Source organism: Diadema setosum, chromosome 17 (genome assembly GCF_964275005.1).
Source record: "Diadema setosum chromosome 17, eeDiaSeto1, whole genome shotgun sequence".
Lineage (NCBI taxonomy): Eukaryota > Metazoa > Echinodermata > Echinoidea > Diadematoida > Diadematidae > Diadema > Diadema setosum.
The window spans coordinates 15,905,513-15,922,271 of NC_092701.1; the positions used below are offsets into that span (position 1 = coordinate 15,905,513).

Genomic DNA, 16,759 nt, shown 5'->3' on the forward strand with positions numbered 1-16,759 from the left:
GATTACATGGTCATACAATAGAAAAATATTGCCTTTCTATTTTTAATAAATTGATGCAAAGTTGTGCATGAAATCATATTTTCACCTATAACTCCATAAAAAAGACTGAAGTATTGCTAAATTTTTGTGTCAAAATTCCTCAAGACATATAAACCAATTTTCATTTAAAAATAAAGCACAGTCAAAACCAATTTCTTTTGTTTTTTATTGTTTTGTTAATTTCTTATGTATTTTATTGTTTTTTCGACCTTGTGTTTTCTGTTGTTTTTCAAAATTTGTTGCAGGCACTTTTTCAGGCTTATCTACACTATATAGAATTGATTAATTTCAATGGTTCAAAGATGAAATACTATAATTTATATCAATTTAACCCCCAAAACACAATTTACATTCAATTTGCACACGATATCATGAATTTGAGCTGTTTTCCGGTTGACATGCATTTGCATAACATTACGTAACTTCAGAACGGTGTACTCAGACGTCGCAAATTTGGTCTCAAAATATGCGGAAGACTTCAATGAAAAAAGTTGTGAAACGACGCGGCAAAATCTTTGCTCGTTGCAGAATCGTGACGCGAAACGTGTGGGGGGGGGGGTCAATTTGACCCCCCCCCCCCCCAGTTAGAATAGGGTTAAGAGTATGCATATTGACCAAAAATAGTCAGAGGGATGCTAATTTACTCTTACAAGCTATCGCTACTATTTAAGTTGAAAACTGGAACTTTCTGAAAGGTTAAAGATGATCGTAAAATCAGTTCTGGCTACAGGATTTTATAACAATTATAATAGCATACAACATGTACCAAGTTTTCATCGTTTACCTGTCTTATCACTCCAAAGCAGTTCAGCTTAACTGTTGGCTTATAGAAGTGATCATCAATCGGTAAGGATTAGTCAGATGAATTCATGAATTCACTTTATGCATCACGGCTAATCGAACTATTCAACATCGTTGAAGTAACCATACTTTTTTATTTTCATAGTTCAAACTATTTCTTAACATTTATATGCAAAACGAAAGTACTCTACACGTTTTTCAAAATGCTCAGATGTAGTGAGTCAATTCCACAAAGATTGCATTACGGCAACCTTTACTGACCTAAACAAGTTTTCTATAGAGCTATCAGTTCTATTATAATGGCATTCTGATAACTTCGACTGCGTTTTGAAGTCGTACCGAGCACAGCATTCAAAACAACGGGTTCCTCGGGTCCTCTTTAGGTACTGGTATACTTGCTAAAAGCATTCTCTTTAGCTTCCATTGACAACAACATGGGAGGAGAATGGAAGCGATCAACTTTCTCGGTAAATGAGGCTTTTCGTATATAGCACGCATTGCGTGCCTCTTTCTTTTTTCTGTTTCTGTTGTTTCAAACTACACTGCAGCCGACACACAACACAAACACACCAAAGTTTACATTCAGGCAACCGTATTTTGGTATTGGTTAGAATAGAATTATATCTGTCTTGTGATTGGCTAATTATCTGTAGCAAAAACAAAACAAAACAAAACAAAACAAAAACAAAAACAAACAAACACAAAAATGCTGAAAACTGCTTATCGAATATCAGTGGCGTGCCAAAGGAGTAAAATGGAGTCTATACTCTAAAGGGGCCTGAGCTTTTGATTCCAAAAGAATCTTCGTCAGAGGCAAAATGATAATCAGGCAGGGAAAGCAATCACATTATAAAGAAGTTCACACAACACGAACAGTCAGGGACAGGCTAGGGACACGGAACAAAGAAAACAAAAGGAGAGGATGGGAGATCATGGGCAAGGAGGCCAACAGGTGAAGGGAGGGGGATTAAAGCAGGAGGGTGGATAGACAAAAGGCATAGGAGGGTCAGTGATAATCCTGAGTGCCATGGGGGTGCATCCATTTAAGAATGAATTTTCTCACACACCCAAGCTGTCGCCATTTATGTGTGTGCGATGAAGCGTTAACGCCGTCGCTATAAAGCAGGACTGTTGCATCATGGGGGGGGGGGGGGGGAACGGGTTGTGAGCTTGAACATAACCTGAACTTTAAGGGCGATTTTCTTTTTTTTTTTTCTTCTTCTTTTATGACTTCTAGGGATGCGGAAAGGGGTTGTTTTATGTATTATTGTAAAGATAAAACTATACAATGTATGTAGAATTCAAGTATTTATATATACATGTGTAGACATGCCTAAAATTTCGTTTACTGCGACATACGCATTTCGACCGAGCGCATCACGACCTGTATGGACTACGCACATGTATTCTTTTATCTTGCGCTCTGCTTTTGTGGGAATTTCTTCAAGCATAGGTGTCAGGTTTTCCTAGGTTACGTCTGCGGTCATTAATTCCATATTTGTTAGTTTGTCTGCTTTCTTATTCTGTGTTTATGCATTTTACTTGAACTTAAAGGTCTAGACATTTCGTTTGCTAAATGCACGCGAGTCACGTTGCATTGTATGATGTATTTTGTTTCGTTGACCATTCATGAGAAGCGTTTCTTTGAGCAAACTCTCTTTTCACACCAAAATCACTTATAGAAGGTAGTCATCCACATTGGTTATCAAAATAATAATTCCGTCATTTTCCTTTCGTTCAGAAACAGGAATCAGAATTCTCAACACGTCATCCACATTGGTTATCAAAACAATTCCGTCATTTTTCCTTTCGTTCAGAAACAAAAATCTGTTATTCTCAACACGTTATTACAAAAATTACATCTCACAGCAATAATAGGGCCTACTATATTATAGAACCAACTCATCGCAGCAAAATGACACATTACGGTTACGAGGACATACACAATGCTTGAACAAATTACTTTGCTTCAAAATGTAGAAACAGATGAAGTGACATAACAAGAGAAAGGGCGCACCGAAAGAGGTACACTGTATCAAGATCAACTAAGATAAACTCTAACAAAAAAGAAGAAGAAGGAGGAAACTATTCCCCCCCCCACACACACACACACACGCACACACATACACACAAACGAGTAGATACACAAAGGTCATATGTTTACCTTTGGGAGCAGTGATTTAAAAGATGTTTTAGATATCACATGTGATGCATAATAGGTCCGTTGTGCAAAGCATCCTACATAATTTTTTGTAATAAAGCCTAGAATATAAGGAGATATCAGTATTTCTCTTATAGATTGTAAAGAACCTTCGGAATTAGGACCTTTGTTTCATTTTCGGATTAACGAACCTTCGGCATAACGAACCTTATTTCATTTTTTGATAAATGAACCTTTGGAATAACAAGTTACAAACCTCATATTTTCGGATTAACGGACCTTCGGAATAGCGAACTGTAACCGTTCACATAGTGTACTGTATTTTCGATCATACGGATTCAATTTTTTTTTTTTCCAGCAGTTGTTTCTATCCCTATAACTCACATTTCAGAACTATGGGGGTTTTGTTTCATGTATACGTGGTGAATTAATACGCCTTTAATGCAAGAGCAAAAACATGGGAAAGTTTGAATGCTTTTCACGTGCACAGATTCTGATAGGTATTATCCCGTAACAGGGGCGGATCCAGGAATTCCGTAAAGTGGGGGCGCGTTTACAAAATTAAAGGGGGGCGCTCGCACCCCTCCCCCATTTTTTTTTTTTTTTTTTACATTTCTTTTGTTTCAACAAAAAAAAAAATAAAAATAAAAATAAAGGGGGAGGGCGGGCGCCGGTTGCGGTCCTCCCTGGATCCGCCCCTGCGTAACCAAGTAAGTTTGAGAGAGAAAAGTTTGAGCCAAAAACACAGCGTTGACAAGTACTACCACAAATTGCATATTACACAGTACGAGAAAGTATACAGCACGAGATCTCTAGTTTGATTTTCATTTCGCTTCGAATAGTAGACGAGCAGTGACAATCCGTCAAAGTGCTAACTACAGCTAGGGCCTAGCGGCACAGTTTACAGGTCTACCTTCTGTTCACTGCATGGTACACATAAACAAGAACAAAAGCGTTTTCTTCTTTTGCATGTTAGCATGGGGACGATAGTGAATTAAGTTCACCAAGATTCAATGTTTGTAAACAAGAAAGCAGCGCGGAGCAAAGACCTCAGATCGTTATTATAGCACACGTGCATCTATTGTGGTAACATTTTAATCAACGCACTAACACCATCTGAACATACTCAACGATCATGCCACACAATCACTGTGAAGGGGAAATGTTCAGCAACAACAAGAGCACGAGTATGTAGCCTACCATATACTGCACGCGCATTCATTCCGTGAGTGCCAAACGCAAGCTAGAAACACACGCAATAAAGAAACATCGCAAGTTCGTGAACTGAGGGACCTTTTTTTTTTTGTCTTATATCTTAACAAGATAAAGACGTGATTTCGGGTGCTGTTCGTTATTCCGAAGGTTCGTTTATCCGAAACACATAAATTCCCTAAACCATAGAGGTTCGTTAATCCGAAAACGAAAAAAGGTTCGTTAATTCGAACATTTGCGGCGTTATTTCGAAGGTTCGTTAATCCAAAAATGACATAGGGTTCGTCATTCCGAAGGTTCGTTAATCCGAAAATGAAATAGGGTTCGTTATCTCGAAGGTTCGTTGATCCGAAATGATATAGGATCCGAAATGATATAGGGTCCGTAACGAACCTTCGAAGTAAGTCGAGCTTTGTTTCATTTTCGGATTAACGAACCTTCGGAATAACGAACCTTATTTCATTTTCGGATTAACAAACCTTCGGACTAAAGAACCTTACTAACGAACCTTCGGAATAACGAGCTGTAACCGTGATTTCATATCCAATTTGTTTAATTGGACCTTTTAAAAGCTATGACTGTATCGAATCATTGAGAGCAATGAAATTTAACGGCCTTCTGTCCGCCGTATCAAAAGTGTGATGATAAAGGGGATGTGCGCATTGTCATTCGAAATACATGTAACTACATGTAACTCTACATTTAAGTAATTAGTCTGATTATTATATAGAAACTGATTTTGGGATTGATAGTCACTACTGACAGTTTTTATTCTCGTAAACGGCACCTGTCAATCTCACAGGCGTCAAGTCGAAGCACTCACACGTCATGAATTGACCATAACGTAAAAACGACAGAACTCTACACACAAGAGTTCTGTGATAAAAACACGCTGGGCACACAAGATGAGTATGTTGGAACCACATGGCGCACTCACTGCTGGCAGGGCAAGCACGTGCTTTGCTCATCGAACTGATCGTTTTTATAGCGATCATAATATCGCTGCACAGCAGAGATTCGTATTCCAATGCACAGTAGGCCTACTCTCTCTCTCTCTCTCTCTCTCTCTCTCTCTCTCTAAAAAAAAAATGAAAACATTCACACTTGAAGGGGTGGATACATTTAAAACGGAGTCAATTTAGAGTGAATTTGGAGTGAATTTTGAGTGAAAATGTTCATTTTCACTCGGAGTGACCTCCAGGATCACTCGAAGATTTTGGAGTGCTATTGATGTAGCGCGATTCCGCTGCTTAAATGCATTCAGTTTTGCTCATAATCATTGATTTCATCCTTCTTTTTTTTTTTTTCTTGGAAAGCAAGCACTCCTTAAAGAGGGAAAACCCCGATTGGACAAATTGCGACGTAAACATGCATTGACATAGTTATGTGATACGTATAAACAATTTATCATGAAAGGAGAGAAGGGTACCTACAGTACATGTATCCAAGATAAACATTATGCATGCACGTGTAGTACCACTTCTCGGGGACTCGAGTGAAGTTAAACGCAGCTTTGTTGATTACATAATGCCACTCTGGTGGTTTCGCCATACCCTTCTCTCTCTCCTACGTTTTCTTTGTTTTCTCCCTCTCTTTGTCTTTTTCTTTTTTCCCTACAAATCGTGTACTTTAAGAATAGACAGACGGTGTTAAACTTCAACTCAAGTGGCTTCTTAAGATCTGCGCCTCTTTCATCCATCTTAGGGACCGTGACACTATTGTGAATGACACAATTAAAAGCATCACACAAGGACTTTCACGCCTCGTTAGACCTTTAAGACTCAGATCTTTTTCTTTCTTTTTATGTGTGTGTGTGTGTGTAGACGTGGACGCCATTGGGAAATATCAAGCTCGAGACAATAAGTGGCCACTTACAATATAATGACCGACCGATGTTGAAGGTAGATTAAATCAGTAACTAAGTCAGAAATTGGGGAACCAGTAAATAAATAGGCAGCGATCGACACTTCGACGGTTTGCCAATCTAATGTGCAGCGATCGACGTCGAAAGTGTCAATCAAATACGTTATTTACGGTCGACGTCGAAGGTTGATAAAATCAGTAAGCAGCGATCGATGTCGAAGGTTGATAATCGGATGGGTGCTGTTCGTAATATTCCGAAGGTTCGTAATTCCGAAGGGTCGTTAAATTCGAAACACACAAATTCCCTAAACCTACAGGTTCGTTAATTCGAACGTTTGTGGCGTTATTCCGAAGGTTCGTTATTCTGAAGATTCATGAATCCGAAAATGAAATTAACGGAACAATATACCTTCTGAATAACGAATCTTCGGACTAGAGAGCCTTCGGAATAACGAACATCGGAATAATAGCTACCGATGTGTAAGGTTGATGAAATTATTAAATAGCGACCAATGTCCAAAGTTGATTAGGTCATACCGTCCGACGTTAGTGATCGAGAAAACTATAAAGTAGCGGCTGATGTCGAAGGTTGATAAAATAAGGACAATTAAATCAAATAGGTATAGCGTCCATAATGTCGAGATCAAATAAAATTGAGCAGCAACGAAGTGTCGAAGGTTTATGTAATCAACTTGGTATCGCACGACGTCGAATGTTAAGCAAAATTATCTGATTTATCCGACATTTGTTTTAGCATTGTAAAGAGGCTAAAGTTACCGTTATTCATTTCTGATCGCAAAAGCAATCATCCAACATTTACTAGTATTTTGACACCTTACGGAGCCGAATGTTACAGTTAATCATTTTCAAATGTTAAAGCAAACAACCGACATTCATTTTAGCATCTTACGGAGCTGAATGTTATCCTTTTTCATTTCCAAACGTGAAAGCAAACATCCGCTATTTATTTTAGCATCTAACTGAGCCGATTGATACCGTTAATCATTTCCAAATGTAAAAGCAACAATCTGTTATTTATCTTAGCATCGTTCGGAGCAGAACATTACCGTTATTCATTTCCAAATTTAAAAGCAAACATCCGACAATCATTTTAGCATCGTACGGAGCCGAATGTTACTGTTTTTCATTATGAACGTCAAGGCAGACATCAGACATTTACTTTACCATCAAACGCAGCTGAGTGTTACTGTTCGTCATTTCGAAATGTAATAGCAAATATCCGACATTTATTTTATTATATGGAGCAGACTGTTACTGCTATTCACCTCCAAACGTAAAAAGCAATCATCTGCCATTTTCTGGGCATCTTCCGGAGCCAAATGTTATTGCTATTTACTTTCGAAAGTAAAAGCAAACACCCGACATCTGTTTAATCATCATACGGAGTTGAATATTAGTGTTATTAATTTCCGAACATCAAAGGGATCATTCGACATTTATTTTAGCATCTTCCGGAGCTGAATGTTATTGTTATTTACTTTTGAACGTAAAAGCAAACATCCGGCATTTATTTTTATCATCGTACAGAGTTGAATATTATTGTTATTCATTTCCGAACGTCAAAGCAAAGATCCGACATTTATTTTAGCATCTTCCGGAGATGAATATTATTGCTATTTACTTCCGAAAGTAAAAGCAAACATCCGACATTTATTTAATCATCGTACGGAGTATTATTGTTATTCATTTCCAAACGTCAAAGGGATCATTGGACATTTGCTTTAGCATATTCGGGAGCTGAATGTTATGGTTATTATTTTACTTTCGAACGTAAAAGCAAACATCCGGCAAATTACTGATACTTTTCAAAAGATTTTCGCGGATCGATTTCAGCTAATTTCCTTCATGTAGCCGATGGTTGACGGGAGAGTTTGATTTTCATATCATTAATTCCGCGCTGGAGCGCTCGGGCAAATGCGGGTGTTTAGACGAGCGTGAAAGTGCGGGCGACTTCCCTCGTCTGTACGCGTCCAAACGCCCGCGTATTACCTAGTACGCCCGGACGAAAGGGCTTCCCGCATTTGCCCTAGGGGTTTTCGTGACGTTTCCCGCGGTCGGCACTGTACATGCTGTTTCATAACGTCGTTTCAAAACACACAAATATGTGCGTTTACGATTGGCGTTTCTGACTAATCACGTTTCATGGGGAAGCATAAACGCAAGTCACATCCTATATATATATATATGTGACATCATCTCCATCGTCTTTCCGGTTCACATGAAAATGCGCGCGCCAGGCCAGCCGACCTATTGATTACTGTGCTGCGCAATGTACAATCAACAGGTGTTAATACCTCAAGCTCCCTGTTGGTACATTTTGTGTACTGTACATACATAGAAACGATAATGCATGAAGAGCTCACTACAATACAATCCGATTTTGTCAACAATTTGTCGATGAAATATATACTCGTATTTCCTATCACTGTCTACAGTCCATGCGTGTGTATTAGTAAAATAATCAAAATGATATTAGACATGCTACTGAACGTGAACAATGCACACGCTCAGGCCACAACTTCAAAAAAAAAAAGTGAGCGCCCCAATTTTACCTGCCTCTGCTGAGGTCAACGAAGCAATCGTAAACGCTCTTTCCAAGCTCGAAGAAAGTGAGCATAAACAGTACTCCTGTGAACAGCGTCTTGAAATGCTGATTCAAAACGCTGATTCTGCCTTTGAAAATTGAGCATGAACACACCCATAACAGTCTCTGGGATGGAAAGCCCTCCCTGAGTGTCTCTAAAATCAAGACACTGCTTCTAGAAATAAGAGTAATACTAGACTTGGAATTTGTCAAGACTGACAAATTAGGTGATCCGATTTTTTTTTTAATCAATGATTCGAGTCCTGATCGCAATAGACATGACCATATACGTTTCATCTGTGTTTAGAGACATTGGCCGTGTGATGTTTGGATTCTCATTTAGAAAAGAGAGTCAGGTCTGCCATCTTTGGTACCAAATTCTGTATACACTATAACGAAGATACAGAATGAAGTATTTTGACCATTGACCCAACTTTGCACAGCCAAGATGGCATCTGAGCAAAAAGTGGTTATTTTGTGAAATGATTCTTGTAACATGGTCTTTACGTGTGCAAAATATGGGAAAGATAGGACATGTATTCACCAAGATACAGGTTGAAACATTTATGACCTTTGACCCTAATTTACATACCCAAGATGGTGTTTGATCAAGTAGTTGTTATTTTATGAAATAATGTACGTGACATGAACTAAACATGTGCAAAATATGGGGATGAAAGGGGCTGTTTTTCTCGAGTTATTGCAAAGAAAGTTGCAGAAAGAAAGAAATATCTCAATACATCGAAGGTAAGTTTGATTTCAACCAAGTTTTTTGACGTGATCTCGGCGTCGTATGAAAAATTGGAGAGAACAGTGACGATAGCCCATAGTCTCAGCTACAACATATTAAAATCTGGGAGATATTCACCGAAGAGTAAGTGAACTCGTGCTCGATAAAGACCGCCATGTCAATTTTCATTTCCAGAAAAATTCCCTCCAATAGAGATAACACGTAAACTGGTTAAATTTGACAAGGTTACATTATATCCATTTTCACGAGGTGAAGACATCATCCGATTAAATCTTTGATGAAATAGAACTTAAAGAGTATTAAATTGGCTACAACATACTAAAATCTGGAAGAAATTCACCGAAGGGTAAGTGAGCTAGTCGTAGATAAAGACAATCATGTCAATTTTCACATCTAGAAAAATTCCCTCCCATAGAGATAACACGTCATAATGAAGATAAAGAAAGAAGTACATATGACCTTTGACCCTACTTTGCACAGACAAGATGGCGTCTGAGCAAAAAGTGGTTATTTTGTGAAATGATTCTTGTAACATGGTCTTTACGTATGCAAAATATGGGAAAGATAAGACATGTATTCACCAAGATACAGGATGAAACATTTTTGACCTTTGACCCTAATTTACATACCCAAGAAGGTGCCCGATCAAGTAGTTGTTATTTTATGAAATAATGTACGTGACATAAACTAAACATGTGCAAAATATTGGGCTGATAGAGCTTGTTTTTCTTGAGTTATTGCAAAGAAAGTTGCAGAAAGAAAGGAATATGAAAAAAAATGGAAGATAAGCTTTAATTTCAACCAGGTTTTTGGGCATGATGCCGACTCCGTATGAAAAAACGAAGGGCACACTAACGATAGCCCAAAGTCTCAGCTACAACATACTAAAATATGGGAGAAATTCACCAAAGAATAAGTGAGCTAGTGCTCGATAAAGATAGTCATGTCAGTTTTCATTTCCAGAAAAACTGCACTCCCATAGAGATAACACGTAAACTGGTCAAATTTTACAATGTTACATTTAATCCCTTTTTACGAGGTGATGCCGTCATCCAATCAAATTGTTGTTATTATATATCTGAAAGACCATTTAATAAGCTACAACATATTGAAATTTGGACGAAAATCAACTAAAGAATAAGTGAGATATGCTTGAATGAACTTGAAATTTGATGACGTCATTTTGAAAATTTACTTTTTTTACTTTATTAAGAAATTTGATACCTTTTAATCATTTTTTCAGCATTGCCAACCCATGAAATGACATGTACAACTCATCAGCTTTCAGAATATGTAAAGAAAATGGGGGGTCACCGTCCATCCTGACAAGTAAAATCGGATTTAAAATTGGAAGTTTTTTGGCATTGTTGCACTGTATATCGCCATTGACGCGCGCGCGGAATTTCAACTTTGACGGACCCGTATGACGTCATTTTGAGTGGGATTGACTTGAAACTTGGCAGAAATATTCCTTGACATTTCAGACATCCGATCAAAGTGAAAAAACGGGAAATTTTCATTGCATATGAGCTGTGCGTGCGTATATGTGCGCGCGCGTACGCGTCCGTCCGATTTTTTCAATTTTTCAAAAAATGCTCCAAATGGTCTGAAACGTGTGCAAAAAGATTTTGAGCTCGATTGGAGCATACAAATATTTCAACGCGCCGTTTTAATAATAAATATGAATTTTGATAATATGAGTAGAATGCGCTTGACTTGAAATATATGTGACGTAAATTTCATTGAAAATTTCCATTCCATTAATGAGATATGAATGAAAATGTGTTTTCATATAATGACGTCATCGTGACGTCACGGTCGACTGATCACTATGATACATTAGATCAGTCATCTTTGAGGCATGATACATACATGGTATGATTTTGAAATTGATAGGCAGAGGACTTTCTGAGCTAACCTCTGCACAACTTTTGAGGAGAAATAAAGAAACAAATAAAGAAGAAGAATAAAGAATCAGTACAGATACAGAAGGTGATCCGAGAGGATACTCGGATCACCTAATTAAACATTTCAGTGGACCATGACCATGCCACAGAAGTACATTGCAGAAACAAGATGCCATCAAGCAGACTGCTTGCTGTCTTTTGCAAGCAATTGCTCAGAGACCACACATTTGCTTCAAAACGTATGCATAAAACAGATCTTTTGCTTGTTCTTGCTAGCAATTGCATAGGATTTTCCAAGCTGTGTAAAATGAGCTTGAGCTTTGGCTTCTGGGACTAGCACACACAATGTGATAGCAAGGAGACCTCTCTCCATGTGCAACCTGGCAGCTGCAGATCTGGGCTACTAAAAGCAGTGATAGGAATCAGCCAGTACGGGTATGTGCATGGATGTGTGTGTATTTGTGAGTGTAATTTTATTAAAAAAAAAAAAAAAAAAAAAAAAAAAAGAAATATATATATATATATATATATATATATATATATATCTTAATATTATACATTTATATTTTCCCTTTGTTGAAAACACAAGCAATTGCTTGTGCAGGACAAACAAAAGGTATATTAGCAAAGCACAAGTAAAAGGTTATGCATATATATATATATATATATATACATATATATATATATATATATATATATATATATATATATACATATATATATATGGATTTAATAAATTGCTTGAGCTAGATCTTTTACTAGAGGAGCATGTGCTTAATGCTTGAAGCAATTATTGCTACTTTTTATGCATTAGGCCCAATGCGTCTTCAACCAACCAGGGAGGTGTTACAGAAGGAGTGGAATCTTTTTGCAATTTGTGGCGATTTATGTGTAGGTTCTTGAGCATGACACTTGAATGCTTAGCATTTCACTGTCTTTGATGTTCCTTGCTCCAACCCGCTCTTTCATAGAGTTTGGGTATGGAGACTAAAGGAGAGGTTCTTGATTTTAACAATTTTAAGCTGCACTTCACAGGAAATGTGGAAATCCTGTATAGAACTTAGTGTTAATCTAGTACGGAACAACTACTTTTTCTTCAAATCTCCTTGTGATGAATACCCAGGACTGGAAAAGGAGTATTAGTATCTATCAAAAAAAAAAAAAAAAGTTAGCAAAATAACCATCTTGTGCATATTTGTGCAAAATATTATTTGCAAGGTTTAGCATTTGAATGTTATCTTTCGATTTAAGTAATTGGCTAATGTATTTTTTTAAACATTTAGTAGTACAATTTTTACTAATTTTCTTCACGTGTCCCATATTCTTTGCACCCTATACAATTGATACCAAAAATATTAAAGGGGATAGTGATTGTTGCTGGCTAGGTATAATGTATTTTAGGTATGCTGCATACATATTTAAAACAGAAATACTGTCTTTTGTTAAAGGAATTTATCAACACCTGAGGTCTAAAAGCACAAAACTTCTCCTGAACTTGGAGCATGGACACGAAGAAGGGATTCTTGATTCTTATTGTGTGCACATATACAAAACTACTGAATAAAGCGACCTATGTACTATAAAAGATGTTAGCAATTGTGAGAGTCTACACTTCACATTACAATAGCAGGATATTGCTAGATTTAATACTTGTATGTCAAAGCAGACCATTGTTTCCCTGCATGGTGGCAATTGTTTCCATTTGCCAAGAGAGCCATTGTGATAATACGCCGAGGCATGCATGGAAACAGAACCATGAGACGGTTCCTGTTTTCAGGTAGTCATAGGTGGGGTTTATTTTTGTTGGCTGCTTGAAGTCTTACACTCTGGTAGGTTGCATCAAAAACAATGGAAACACTTGGTTACCATGTCTAATAGCTGAGAAGAGAAGTTACAGCTTTGATATAAATGCAAATTAAAAGAAATTAAGCTCAAGTAGTTGTATTATTAAAATTGTAAACCTAAATGTAGTACATGATGAATTCAGCAGATTAAAGAACAGGTTTCAATAACTAATTTTGTAAAATTATAGAATATTGTGTGTTGCAGAATTTTTGCCAACTTTGCACTGTACTGACTTGGCAGACAAATACATGTAATATTTGGGGGATACATTATCCAAATATACCGGTCCTGAGAGGTTCTCGCTACAACTCTGTGCATGAGGTGACTTCAATAACACTATTTTCTGAGGGGTGCAGCCCCAAAGAAAATACATTGTACTACTGTTGAAGTCACAGAAGGCACATATTTTAACCAGAGCCTCAAACAATGGTCTGGTATATTTGTTTTATATCCCTCACAAATCATTTCAAAAGTAATAGCAAACTAAGTGGGATTTACTCACTGCTCACGGTTCGTGGTTGATTGACTAACAAAATACTACGAGTTCATTTCTTCTATGCACAAAATTACACTCACCACGTGTTAACTATACCGTCGCCGGTCACACGAACTGACGAATCACTCGATTTTGGGTCAAATTTTTGATTTTGAGATTTTCAGTCATTTCGATAGTAGACATTCCATACTACATATTCTGAAATTCTCAGTGTGTAATTCGGTGAAATTTTTACGTAGTTATCACTTTTGTAGAAGTATGTAATTCCATTTGTGAAAATTATTTGTTTTCCCCATAGAGCGTGTGTTAAACAATCAGGCGATTCGACGGTTCGGTGACCGCACGTACTAGTACGCGCGGTCACCGAACCGACGAATCAGTGCGCATTGACTTGCGTGTAGTTTTTGAGATTCAACAGTTCATTGACCGTGCGCACAGTGCGCGTACTATGTAATACATGCATTGACAATGACAACGCTCATTGTACATGTACATATGGACACACATGGAAAATGACAACGTTCTTTGCAGACCGATAATGCATGCAGCTCTTTGGTGATTTCCCGCTTATATGTTAACAATACAATTCGATAAAAACTTCACAAGTTCGAGCAAGAATTGAAGTCTGATGTACTACAAAAATAATTGGAAATTATAGACATGAAAGTGTAGCAACCATAAGTCAAAAATGGGTTAACTTCAAACGCGATTTTCTCGAATTGTCATTCTTACGCAAACCTGAGGGATTCGTCGGTTCGTGTGACCGGCGAAGATACATAGTCCTGTTGCAGTACAGAAGTCGCATGGCATCTGGTCAGGCTAGCCAAGTGTATGCATGGCCTACTGGTGCACAATACACATTTATTTGTACATGAAAACCTCACCTGTCTTCTCGCGAAGCAAAGATGCCGCATTGGTGGAAAAACTGTACAGTATGTCCTAAAAAAAATTACAATCAAATTTTCGCATTGATAACACCCAATATGATTGAACTGTCATTAGCTGTGTTCAGACAGAGGCAGTTTTGGTCGGAGTAACTTCGGAGGAAGGGTCGGAGGAAGCTTGGTCGGAGTAACTTCGGAGGATAGGTCGGAGTAGTGCCCGTCTGAACAAGGTCGTGGTAACTTCCTCCGATCGGAGGAACTTACCGCGACCTCTTCCTCCGAACGAGATACTCCTGAGAAAACTCAGGAGTATCTCGCTACCACGACTAGCCGGTCGGAGTAAATTGCCCGTGCGGACAAGCCCTCGGAGTATCTATGAACTTACATACCTTACGACCTAGGTAAAACTTCCTGGGTCAAATCGCAATGTTGACATTTTGCGACTATACGTGCGCGTGTATAGTGCAATTCTAACCTAGTTGATCGCGACGAGGAATCTAGCAATCATGCAGAAATTTCCCTCAACAAGAATGGAGAAGACAAATGCCACTGGTAAAAACACAATCGCATGGTCGACATGCGCGGTGCTACCACTTCCGGAAGTTACACCGACCCTCGCACATAAATTGGTCGGAGTTTCTTCCCACGACCGTCGTGTGGACACAAGGGTCGTGGTAAGATATGCATTAATTTGCATTTTAATTGCCGTGCCATAAATTTTCACTCCGACTAGAAATACGTCTGAACATGGCTTAAATGCTACTTCAGGGTCTTAAAATATAACATCTTACCTCTATTTTGCAGTAAACCCTATTCAATTTGGTTAAGCGGTCACAGAGAAATGTGGAATGTTGTAAAGCATGTCACGAGTCCGATTCTTTCAAGTTAAGCACTTCGATGCTTTTGTGTGTGAATACAATAAATAGAACTTGGAGGGAAGAGATTCTTGACATCCTCTACAAAATTCCTCATTTCTGTTTGACCAATGAAGCAAATCGAATGGGGTTTTCTGCAAGATGTGGGCAATGAGTTATAGTTTCATACCCTGAATTTGTATTTGGATTGATTCACTATTTTTAAAGATATCATTGCAGAGGGTCCCGTTGTAATTGGTTTTTTTGACATAAGGTATTGTATTTATGTCAATGCAATGAGCAGGATGCCATACCATCTCATAAACTAAAAAATGCGTGTCTGAGGTATTAGTGGTACATTTAGCAAACCACTAGTGGAATATAGTTAGGGTTTTTGTTTTTACTATTTCCCTAGGAACATACTTGGACTCTGATGGGATAAGGATTTTCATGGTAGAAATATGTGTTGTCACTCTCAATGCTCTTGACCAATAAGAGGACACAAAATGATTTGTGAGGGACAAAATATCATATGCACACAGCAACAGTCAAGATTAAATAGGTAAAGATTAGCTCAATGCCATGAAAATAATTACAAAAAGTTTGCATATTTATTTTGTCAAAGTTGGTCAAGAGCACAGGTCAGTTGTTATTGATGTATCAACATTTTATTTCACTACTTGGTAATTATATATGATGATGTTATAAACTCACTGATTTGCTGTCACTTTTCATCCTGCTTACTTATTTCCATTTTACCGAAGTTATCACTCTCCATCACATCTAAAAAAAAAATAGATTTGATAAAGAGTTACTTCTCTTCCATCAATTAATTGCTCACACTACATCAGGTGGAAGTGCCAGAAACTTTGTCTTGGTGCTTGCCATCGTGATGTTCATTGCCTTGGTAACTCCAGATAATTTAGGAAATATAATACTTAACCTAGAATTATTCATGACCATACAAAGACAATGTGATAGGAACTGTGTCATGGAAGCACAGATCCCAGGAAAGACTTACCAGTAATGTGAGCATTGCTGTTCAGTCTAGAATACCAACGACAAGTCACAAGAAAATCTTTGTCACATCTCAGGGTCATTGGGGGTCATAATATTCAATTCTATCAACACCGGATGTGAGAATTTTGGCAAACAAGTTTATCTTTCTTGTCTGCTACATGCTGACCGGGTCAGTGGGACTAAAAGTGCAATCATCCTGTATCATCACTTTCACACATGGATGCTAACTGGCCACAATCTTGGACCTGTTGGACATTGCTCATACGAGTTTAGGAAGTTTGTGTTACAGGATTGTTATGGTTTAATACGATTACTATCAGT

General features: G+C 37.9%; 1 protein-coding gene across 1 annotated transcript in view; it reads right to left on the bottom strand.

Annotated features, from left to right (window-relative positions):
• Positions 1-16,759, bottom strand: part of LOC140240922 (anaphase-promoting complex subunit 5-like) — a 129,504-nt gene that overhangs the window by 12,263 nt on the left and 100,482 nt on the right. The window lies entirely within an intron of this gene.